Here is a 12,650-nt window from a genome sequence, read left to right as displayed (position 1 = left end):
TTTAATGTAGTAAGTTACTGGTACTGATGAGAAGTTTCATGTCTGTAGGTAAAGAATTCCATAATTCACGACCACGACATAGCACACTGTTCTTAAAGAGCTGTACGGAATTGTAGCCAAATTAATATTATCACCTCACGCATTTTGAATATTATTTTTTTTTTAAGACTTTACTTCCTGAGTAGGATTTTGCATTTCATTAGATTAATTATACCAGGAAAAATTCAGTAATAGGTTTTTAAATTTAACAGATTCAGCACGGGGTACATATGGCTTACTGAATCAAATTTACACATAAGCATGTATCTAAATATTTTATTCAGGGCTATTGTTAATCTACGTAAGAATGATGGCCAAGTACAAGCACACAGTAGATGAGATGGGGGTAACGTAATGTGTAATAAAAATTGCTTCAGTTGTAAGTTGATGATGAACTCTATATGATACACCACAGAATTTTGACATTGTTTAAGCATGCCTCATGAAGGTGAAAATCCCAATATAAATTCTCGTCAGTGAAACACTAAGACATTTAGTATGATTAATACGTTGTATTGACTGACCTTCCAATAATAAAGGAGGCATAACATTTTTTATTGAGTGATTGTGGAAAAATATATGATTTGTTTTGGCAATGTTGAGATTTAGTTTTTTGCATTGTACCCATTGGTTTATTAAATTTAATTCAAAATATAAATGTGAGTGTAATGAGTCAATATTTTTATCAGCTAGTAAGATGTTAGTGTCATCGGCATGAATTGTGAATTTAATTTTAGAGCTAGCATTTGTTATATCGTTTATAGCATATTGTTTTAATTATAACTGACAAAACAAGAAATGATGGTGATGATGATGATGATGATGATGATATACGGGATGCCCCATTTAACCCTGGCATGACAGTGGCAGCGCTGGTAATTCTACTAAATCCTGGTACACTTTACTAGCTGTATAACAGTTTAATCAAGATTCATATTTTTCAGGCTAGTTCCAGCAACATTAAGGATCGAAACCACAATCTTGAAATAAACAGATCCTCTTCCATAACTGCCCGTCCTCCATATGATCTCTGTAAACTCTTTTTTAATAATTGGATTATGCCCTTTCCCAGTCGTGCTTCGCCTACATAGGAAAGAGTGTCTTTCGGCTATGAGACTTTATGGAAAATGGTCTGTCTTGCAGTATACTTAATATGGACTGATTCAGAGAGAGAGAGAGAGAGAGAGAGAGAGAGAGAGAGACTGAAATATTCGACAGTAATAATTTTTCATGCTGGCTCGGTAGTAAGTGCTTGCGCCAGGTCAATCAGGCAAAAGTCACTGAAAGCTTCGGATTTTTATAAACACCCTAATACGAGGAGATTTGAGATGATAATGGACTCATGATTATAGGAATCATGAATCCTCTTCAGCGTGGCCCTCTTAATATTACCGTAAATGGCAGCACCACTTATGTTCGCTGCTCATTAATGCCAGGGTGTCAACTTCATGCTGCACACTGCCAAATATTAATACAGCAGCATCATACGGTGAGGACGGTGGTGCAGAAAGTACAGTGAAGCACAGCACACAGTACCACAGATGCAACCACCACACACGCTAAGGTTACATAGGTAGGTAGGGCAGGCAATGAGGGGTGAAGTATTCTCTTTTACTCTCGCCCACTACTATATATACTGTAGAATCACTGAATAGGCATCATGCTAATACCATATTCTATAAAAACTACTTTAAGGATGATTAGATAATTGTTTTTTTTTTCCTTTGTTGGCATTTGTACGCTTTATTCTTCACAATATCTTCCGACCTCCTCAACTCAGTTTCTTCCTTTACCAAGAACCGGTGGCCTTTGCCTCTGCTACCCTGTATCGCTTCCTTAGTCCTACAATCCGTCCTTCATTCCTTCCCTCAGTCGTTCATTAATTACTTCATTTTGCCCACCTACTGTCCGCCCTTTCACATTTCTATCCTTCCTTTTTTCGCATCTGCAACCCGTGGCTTCCGCCTGTCCCTCCCAGTACCCCGTCCTGAGCCCTGCCATATCTCCTGCCACATGGCAGGAGGTAAGGCCTCTTGAGCCCCCCTCCTGTCACATGGTCTCGTCCTTTCACCTCTGCCTGTCCCTCCCAGTACCCCTTCCTGAGCCCAGTCTTACCTCCTGCCACATGGTCTCGTCCCTTCACCTCTGCCGCCTCACTCACCCCGATCTCTTCTCCTTCCAGGCATATGCATCGTCGCCTCCCGTCAGCTGGATGCTGTACGCATACATTAATTAAGAACACAACCATGGAAATGCAGCGGAGGGTTGAATTTGTGTGTAGAAACACAGCAGGAACAATCATTATTTTTATACATGAAGAAATGGAGAAACAGTTTGGGAAAAGTATTAGTCAAGGAAAGAAATTCGTTGTTTCATCAGGGATTAAAGACTGGCAAAACCGGGAGGATTTAGCTCTGCTTCCGAATAATAAGCTACTTCATGCCGGTGTTAGAAAAGTCAAAGTCTGGGAAGGGGAAGCGTCTTTGATGGTAGCACTGAAGCAATTAGTGTATTTTGCTGGAGTTAAATATGTCAGAGTATCGCGGGAAGCTGGATTCTAGCACAGGTTTCTGCAGAATATTAGGTTGAGAATGTTGGCACAATATGAATCACACGTTATTACCTCCGCAGTCGAAGTTCGACGGAGGTTATGTATTAACCCGTGTCTGCCAGTTTGCGTACAACTTACAAGATATCTAAAAAGTTGATATCGGATTTCAATGAAATGTGGTGAATAGGTGGGAAGTGGGTAAAGGTGGAGTTGATTAAATTTTGAGGTGGATCCGGATCTGGATGTAGAAATAAATCATAAATTTTACTAGAGTTGGCGAAGGTAAATGCTCTCTGAGACCGTACAGCAGGGCAGACTTAGACCATATAATTAACTTAATATATGAGCCCGTAAAGGTATTCCCTTGGTAGGAAGGAGGATTTTGAGCAGTATCTCACAAAGCTTTACTGGCGATGTTAGAGGTATGCACTCTCTGCATCTGGTTAAAGTGTTTTCACCTGAAATAAGCAGTTGACAGTTAATTTAGAATAGGCTATCCTAACTGTACTGTGATGAGGGAAATCATAATGGCTGTATGCTTTAAGTAAAAAAAAAAAAAAATCCGAGTGCGTCTGGAAGGTGGTAATAACTTCCAGTCAGTAGAAATGTTTCTGATAAGCGGTTTTGGGGCTGAACTGTAACAACATATACAATATATATATTTTTATGGACCTTCAGGGAATCTATTCTCTGTTTTTGAATGTTTGCAGGATTCCATTAATGTTCTTTTGACGCGAGTTTCCCACCTGCAGTGATGTTTACTTAACGGGTTATCTCTTGAGATTGTACAAGAAGGCTTTATTTCCTCCTCTGCTTAAGGAGATGAACATATTTACGTAGTTCTTGCAGCAAAAAATGAAATAATTCAGCTTTTGGTAAAATCCCAATGGTAGAATGGAGGAATGAAGACAAAAAAAAAAAAAAATTGTCCAATATTAAAAAAATCATTAGTCGATTGTGAGACCAAATCATGGGAACTTAAGCACATTTGAATTAATTAATTTTTCACTACATGAAGTCAGTACTTCCCTTCTGAACTGAATAAAAATATCATGGCTGTACCATAACCAATATCAAAAGAACACCATCTGACTGAAATGGTTAATCCAGATCATTCTAATCCCCTCACTGTAGCAGGTCTGCGTAAGTTGAATGAAACTGTCTGTCTATATCAACGATTAATAAAATGTGGTTTCATGCTATAAGGCTTGGCATATTCACATGACATTTGCTCTGCATCTGTTTCAGTGAGAATTTTTATTAAAGAAAAAAGAAAAAGGAGATATGAACATAATTTTTTTTTTTTTAATGTGAATCACCAAAATATAAGTACCGAAACAATGCAAAAAGATGGTATCTGCCATAGTGGAAAGCCAAGATTTCGAAGGTTTCAGGTATATGTGATTATATGCTGGGCCCATTTCATTGGACGCACTGTTTGAATATACAGTATATATATATATATATATATATATATATATATATATATATATATATATATATATATAATACCTCGATTATCTGACGTAATAAAGGCAAAGGCATGTCCAGGTAGTGGCTCTGTCTGGATAGTGGACTTCTTCCTTGGCCCCCAGTCGTACATAACCTAACTTTGAAAGCCAGTGTAAATGGCCACTACAGTACATCATACAACATCTGTTCCTGTTATTTAACACTATTCTGTCTGGTCAAGCAGACCAAAAAATGCACTGGGCACATATAACATGATGGTAAAATGGAACATGAGCGTCTACACGTGTGTAATGTGTGTCTCTCCATCATATAAAGACATTTGCGTTCCGGCAGGGATAGATTAAAACTACTCTGTCACTTGCCGAGTTGCTTGAGACTGAGCAATAATCCTAATGTGTTGTGACTGAAATATATCCTCTAATAATGGATTTACCTGGTCCGTCAAAAAATTTCAGGTACCTCAGCTTTTATCACGCCGTGGTGTACTGGTAACAGTGCCTGACATCTGTCTAGAAGTCTCGGGTTCAGGAGCTTAAAAAACATTTGTGCACTTGTGTAATGTGTGTCTCTCCATATAAAGACGCTGGTGTTCTGGCTAGGATAGATTACAACTGCTCTGTCACATGCCGAGTTGAGTGGGTCTGAGCAATAATCCTGACGTGTTGTGACTGAAGTATATCCTCCCATAATGGATTTACCTGGTTCATCAAAAAATTGAGGTAGCTCAGCTTTTATCACACCGGCTCGAACCGAAGACCCCCAATGCGGAGATACCGGGCGAAGCAGGGCAGGTCCGCTAGCATATGTATTTACTCGTATATCTGTCTATCTATCTCTCTATCTGTTTATATAGATAGATAGAGATCTGCACAGAAGGAACCAAAGGCCAAGCTAATAATGGTAAAGTTATTCCACGAAAAACAGAGAGAGAGAGAGAGAGAGAGAGAGAGAGAGAGACTGAAAGTATAGTAAAACAGAAAGGTAATTAAATACTGATAGAAAATGCATGTTTTTTTTTTTTCTCGAATACTTAGTACTTTCCTTTCAAAACTATTCTCTACAGTTCCTGGGAAGTTTCCTTTGGGTTCTTCAGTCGTGCAAGATGTTATTTGCATGTATTACTATACTGCCGGAGGGTCAGGGACGTGTGCAAGATAGCTCCAGTTAACTTAAATGTTTTTGAATATTTGTATCTAAAACGACTGTTACAAAGTTCGTGCCACTTAGAGAAGTTCACAAGGCCCTTGCAGTTTGTACTGTTTGTGGCTGGGAAACTACAACTTGCACAGAATATACATTTTCCTCTTGTTTCCAGTCTCTTCTTAACATGATATTCTCACAGCTTTTGTCATGCTGCAAAATGATGCTTCCCCCTTTCACTCTTATGACCTGCTACACCCACCATTAGTCCTTTGTTTCCAGTTGTGCCACTCCTGTCTTGACTACACCTTTCACCTCACTGATAACTGGAAAGTAAATTTGTTTTTCCTAATCATTCCACAGTTAATTCCAAGCGTTTTTCCCCCTCCCTTCCTCTGCGTCCCTCTTTTTTAGATAGATTACATAAAAACACTGGCACAAAACTTCCACTTTGAATCAGTATTTTTTGAAGGGACCGATGGCACTATTAGCTTCAGCTGTAAAGGTATTAAGTAGATCGTAAAAGTGTGTTTTCAGAACTCCCCGCATCGCAGTCTCTCTCTCTCTCTCTCTCTCTCTCTCTCTCTCTCTCTCTCTCTCTCTGTTGTACAGTAGTGTCGATCCCCTATACGCCTCCTCACACACAAACACACACACACACGATCTCTTGCCACAGCCCCCCCCCCCTACCTCCGCCACCAATACTCCTCCCTCTGTGCCTAGACACCAGGAGGCTGCAGAGGTAAAGCTTTTGAATTAGAAGTTCTGATTCCTTTCATATGTCCTAAGGTATGCATAGTTTGTCCCCTATGCTTCTCCCTCCCTTTCCCTTCCTCCTGCTTCATTACTTCCCTGTTCTCGGTATTTTAAATGTTACTCACCTCTTCCACATCTCTCTCTCTCTCTCTCTCTCTCTCTCTCTCTCTCTCTCCCTCTCTTTGTATGTATGTATGTATGTAGAAGCCTCACCGTATAGAAATGTATGCATTGACCACATGAGAAATATAAAAAAGACAAACACACACACACACACACACACACACACACACACACACACACACACATTTTATATATATATATATATATATATATATATATATATATATATATATATATATATATATATATATATATATATATATATATATATATATATATATACACCAGTATCGCATACTAGTATGCCTGCACCCAGTCGGCTGAGGCGGGCCGATTACACTTGGCTTACAGACTACACACGCATCCAAAGCCACTCCAACATTACAATTACACTCACAAGCACGGCACACCCTACATACAGTCTCTACCAGACACCCTAAGCCACTTGGTAGAGATACGTTGGCTGTATCGTCCCTGCTCCGATAGGGATAGGCCGGTCCTGCAGTGGATCTCAACGGCTGAATATGATGATTATATATATATATATATATATATATATATATATATATATATATATATATATATATATATACTGTATAGAGAGAGAGAGAGAGACATATATAGATACAGATATATATATATATATATATATATATATATATATATATATATATATATATATATATATATATATATATATATATATATATATATATATATATATATATATATATATATATATATATATATATATAGATGTCTTTCCTCCATTCACTCGATCTCCATTTAATTTTCAACTACTCCTTTTACTGCAGTTTCGTACATTATATCTGGAACTCCACAGGACTGCTTCGGTCGTCGTCCCTTCATCTCAACTCTCTCTCTCTCTCTCTCTTACTTTTGTATATGACGTTTTCCCCGTTTCATTCTTTCCCCTTTTCAGTTTAATCTGTCAGCTTAATGTGATCTCCTCAGGTTTCGGTGTTCTTCTTCCTAGTTTACTCTCTGCATTTTCACTGTCCATTCCGTCGTCTTTCGTGTCTTCTGTGTGTTCCTGTTCATGTATTTCCGTTTTGCTGACACTCCACCATCACTGATTTCGCTTTTACTTAGCTTAGCTGACTCTTTTATTGATTTTTTTATGCTGTTTCTTCTTTTCATTCTTATTTTTGTTTCCTCTGCCGTATTTCGTTTTGTCTCTCTTTCCTGTCTATGAACAAGCCAATTATACTTTGACATCCCACTTCATATCTTTATCAGCCATTTCTTGTCTACCCTACGCTACAAATGGGTCGTCTGCCTAACCTGTCTATTTATGATTTATCTTCCCAAATTTCTATCCTTCCACATTGTCGGTTTCTACCCAAGTTTCATTTTTTCTCCCTTATTTTTCTCTCATTTTTCTTCCTTCATTTTTTCCTTACACACTCCCTTTTCGTATGGATTTTTTCTTATCATTTTTTTTATGTTTGTTATACTAATTATTAAGGAACACCTGCCGTTTCCTGTTAATTGACTTTTGACTCCGGCATCTATTTAAATTACTTAGTCTTTGTTCTAGGTTGTATTTCCGGTATTTTTGTTCATTTTTTTTTCCAGCCTGTATTTCGGGTCATCTTGGTATCATTATGACAGCAAGGTATCATCCACTTATACTAAACAAATTTCCTTCTCTCCGACAAGTTCGTCCATCCCTTCCTCCTGCCTTTTTTCCTTGATCTCCTTCATCCTCTTTGGTCTTCCTCGGTCAGTACAACTTCCTTCCTGTAATTTTCCACTCTCCTTCCACAGCTGTGTGCCCTTTCCTCCTTTTACGAAACAGGAAGAAATGGGTAGCCGGGAATGGCAACAGACGGGAAACAATTACAAAATTATCAACACACAAACTGACCTTCGCTAAAGTACTTTAATTCACCAAATAAGAAATAGCAATCCATAAAAAGTTACTGTCATGTGTTACAAATTCTTTTCCAAATTATTCTCACTCAGAGAAAAGGAAGAGTATTGCAGGGACATTTTTCTGATAGAATAACATTCAGGATGAATATTACTTGTATCATATACCTCCATGATAAATATAATTCAGTTGGAGGGGGTTAGTCTCGTTTTTTACACATCAGTCCTGTGTTCTTTTAAAATCCTGTATCGTCAGCCGCTTTTAAATGCGTTCAGTTAGTAGCCTATACCTGTGTACAGTATGTTTATCAACCCAATCCCGAGAGTTTCATGGATCCTCCTCAACAATAATGCACCCATTGTATACACAGGTAGTTACATTCATATATGTTAAGTCCGATTTACTCAAAACAATAAAATAGAAAACCTTTCTTGAATAATCAACTTCCTTCTACCCACATACTATCTTGTTGAAATGATTAATTTCCTATTTTCCTTCTTGCTATTTCCCTATTTCCCTAATGTTCCGCATAATCTAATCTCTTCGTGGTATCTGATCTCTTTCACCTTCTGTCCACATACATTCCCCAGCTGGTCTCCAGCTCTTACTCACTTTACTCTCCTTCCGCATTTATTATTTTCTGCGTATCCACGATTGTCTTCTTTTTCTTTGTATCTCTCTTCATCTCTCTGCCATCATCCTTCCAGACCATTTTCCACTTCTTTTTCATTCATTCTGAATTCTTGATTATTTTCTTCATTTACCACTTTGTCTCTTCAGCGTTTTCTTTTTCTTCCTTCGTCTATTTGCTAGTAACTTCCCCTGACCAGCACTTTCCCTTTTGACAGAAATGATATCTGACAGACTTAATGGCACGAAATGCATAATTACAAATTGTTTTCAAGGGGCACTAACCCTGCAGCTAATATACTAGAACAGAAGCAGTAGGAACAAGAAAAATCCGGTGGGATTTAAGCGAGTGTAAAGTGTCCTTTACCGACTGACCTGACATTTACGAGAAGTTTAATGGCAGTTCAAGTCCACATGCGAAAGGGATGGCCGGAGTTGGACATGTTGTCCACTGTATTTCGTGCCAGTTTTTGTATATGAGAGAGGGGTGTGTGAGTTGGGAGCAGGGCAGTGAAATGGCGGGGGACAGGGCGACTTGGAGGCGATTTGTTTGTGGCCACCCCAAACGGGATTGAGGCGTCTGGCAATAGATAGATAGATAGATTTTGTGCTGTGCAACTTCGTCATGTACGGAAATGCTAACTGTATTATTATGTTTCCACTGTTCACGAAGTCTGATTCGTGTTGTTTCCTCAGCATATGCATTTATCATCTATTGTTTTTATATTTCCCGAATATTTACTCACTTTTCTGCATGCAAAGGCCTGTTCTTCCTCTGCTCCGAGTAAGTTGTTTCCCAACACTATCTCCAAAGTTTGTAAAAAAGCAGAAGAAATCTTGCCAATCTAAGCAGTAGAATCAAGGGAGCGATTATTGAGTTCGAAACCGATGACGTGTAAAGGACCAATTACCGTGACGGTACATAGCATAAGCTATCCCCTTTCATTTAAACCCGTCTCTCATTATAATTTATTTGTGTTTACATGTCAGCTTCGAGTATTATGTTCCTCACCTCTCTCTTCTACTTTCCATTACTGAAGAACTGTCGTCTTAAATTTCCGATTTCTCTTATTATTCAGTTTCTGCATATTTATTCACATATCCCTCTGTTTTCCCCTTTTCACATCTCTATCCTTTGTCTACACCATCATTTTTTTTTTCATGTTCTTTTCTGCATATATCCTTATACCCTCTCATTCTCAATCTTTCATACATCTCTCCTCGGTCGCCCTCCTTCCTATGTCTGCCTCCATCTCTTAACCCTGTCAGTGTATCGTATCGTCCATTTCCATTTTCTTTCATCATTTTCAAATGTATCAGGTCTTTCCTTTCTCTATCATTGCTTCCCAATGTCCATTTTCTTTTAATTTTACTGTCATCGTATTCCAATACAGCAGGATTTCCCTCCCTCTGTCATCTTTTTCTAGAGTACTTGGTCGGTCTGTTATTTGCCGTCACCTTCCGATGTGCCCACTTTTTTTTTTTTTTTCTGTCAAAATTTCTTATAGGAGGTCTCTGTCATATACAGTTTTGCTGTGTATCATCCACTGACCATTTTATCACTCCCCTTTTCCACACTAACGTTCTCTTGATAAGACATCAAGCACATTCCACAGGCAGCCGGCATAAAGAGAATCTATCAGTCTGGCGCATACAAGCAGCCCAAGAGTCAACATCCAAAAGTAAGTGGAAGAACACAATACTTTAAAGCATTCATTAGAAGAAAATCAATGAAAGACATGCAAGGCAACAGCAGCCTGATTCCGGTGGCACAAGTATTATTAAGATTGTTTTTTTTTTGCTCTCTCTCTCTCTCTCTCTCTCTCTCTCTCTCTCTCTCTCTCTCTCTCTCTTTTTCAATGGAAAGACAAGGAGAGGAGAGTGAAAATATCTTCCCAAGTCTCTTGTTCTTTCTCCTCAGGCAGGCCTGGTCACGATAGGATTTTCATTTTATCTCACCCCAGTCAATGAGTCAGTCAGCGGTGAAGGTCCCTCAGTGCCTTTAGGAGACGTCGGGAATGTTGTGTTGCTTGTTTACTACCAGCGGCATTGTACACCGCTCGTCAGGCAGCCGGGATGTTAATTCTTAAATGACGGTTGAGGCACTAGAGAAGTGGTTTTCATTCTTTTTTTGTAATAGGACACACACACACACACACACACACACACACACACAAATACGGCATAGATTTGTGCAGAGATTTTGTTCGTAACGCATCTGATCAGAGATGCCATATAACTAGCCCTACATTCAGGAACAAAGCACTCTCCACGGAGTTGAAAGTAACATTGACTTCAAGGTGCCTAAATCGGGTAAAATCTATTTTTATGGTAAGTTAGGGATTATTTTGGGCCTACCCAGCCAATCATCAACAGAATCATAACGCAAACGGTACATATATTATCAAGATTTAATGTTGTGACTCACTTTATCTGCTTCCCTGTACGAACAAGGGACATTCAAAGAAATAAGACAGAATTCAGTTACACTACAGGTTTTCCTGGCATTCTTGGCGTCATAGACTGGATCATTATACGAATAACAGAACCCAAGGATACTGAACATGAGTATGTCAACAGGATTTTTTTTTTTTTTCACTGATTTCACCCTTTTATGCCAAGTGGTCAGGACATCCGACTACCAAGGTTTACTTATGTACATATTTTTTTAAAATTATTTAAGTTCTTACATTCCATTTCCTTTCATAGTCTCAAAAAAAAAAATGTAATAGAAAACATCTATGTTGTAACTAAAACTTTTAAGAAATCAAATCTTGAATATAAATGGTTAGCTTGAGTGTTCTCTCCGTAATTAAACTTAAATTTGATATAAGTACAGAATATTTATGAAGTTGCAAATGACCTGGAGGTACACACGAAGCCAGAATATTGGGTGAGAGTGGACTGCATGTGCTCATGGAAAGGAATAATTCAGTACCTGCTGAATGTCACCTACTGGGAAACTCTGAATATCCATGCAAAGGATGATCTCCATTGGTGCCACCATGCAAAGTGTACATGTTCAAACTGAGACATGTTATTGTATTGACTCGGTCAGTCTGCGGTCAGCTAAAAATCCATGTATTTGGATTTTTTTTTTTTCAAGCTGCAATTTATGGGCATCTCATTTTTTTTTTTTTTTAGTAAGAAATAAGTAATTTAAATATTTCAATTATGCATTTTTTATTAAGTCAATATAATTGTTTTCTACAAGACGAATTTGCCATCTGTAAGAAAATGTTCACATCTCAACGCCTTTTAAAGACAAGGTAGTAAATTTTCCAAATCGTAGTTTGGAGAGCTCGTATGTACCATTATGAATCACCCTTAAGTCTAGCTTTCAGCAAGGAGGAAGGCTGGGGATTTACGAGTAAATTTAAGTGGAACTCCCAGCTAGTTTGATGAATATCGTCCAAGATGTGATAGGGACGGACAGAGTTGGCCAGTCATTTGTCTGGCTTGTAGTGGTTGTCCGGATGGAGGAGCGAAGCCTTTCATTGTTATGGACATTTGAAAACCCTTCAGTTTCTCCTATGGTTTCCGGAACAGGGAAGTAGGGTACATGGGTTGTAATCATGTACAGCGATTTGTAAGCTGGCATACGGATAGGATGATGTGTGAAGAGATATATTCAGCATCTGCTGATATATTCGTCTCTGCTTCCAAGAGATTAGGTGTGCTAAGTCGACTCTGTACCTTCTTTACCCCTACACAGTTGTTGATTTTATACACGGGTTTTATTCGCCCCTGTTTAGAGTACAACTCTCATGTGTGGAGAGGCTCCTCACATACAGCTCTTCTCAATAGGGTGGAGTCAAAGGCTTTTCGTCTCATTAGCTCTCCTCCTCTTACTGGTTCTCCTCAACCTCTGTCTCTTCGCCGCACTTGTGCATCTTTATCTCTTTTCTATCGCTACTTCATTGGTCACTGCTTCTCTGAACTGTCTGCTTGCATCCCTCCACCTCTACAACGGGTGCGTAGCACCCGTCTGGCAACAAACTCTCATCCTTTTCTGTCCAACTCTCTAATGCAAGAGTTAAC

Source organism: Coenobita brevimanus, chromosome 28, assembly GCF_032717465.1.
Source record: "Coenobita brevimanus isolate Jiangsu-jjx chromosome 28, ASM3271746v2, whole genome shotgun sequence".
NCBI lineage: Eukaryota > Metazoa > Arthropoda > Malacostraca > Decapoda > Coenobitidae > Coenobita > Coenobita brevimanus.
Note: the sequence above shows the minus strand (reverse complement) of the source record.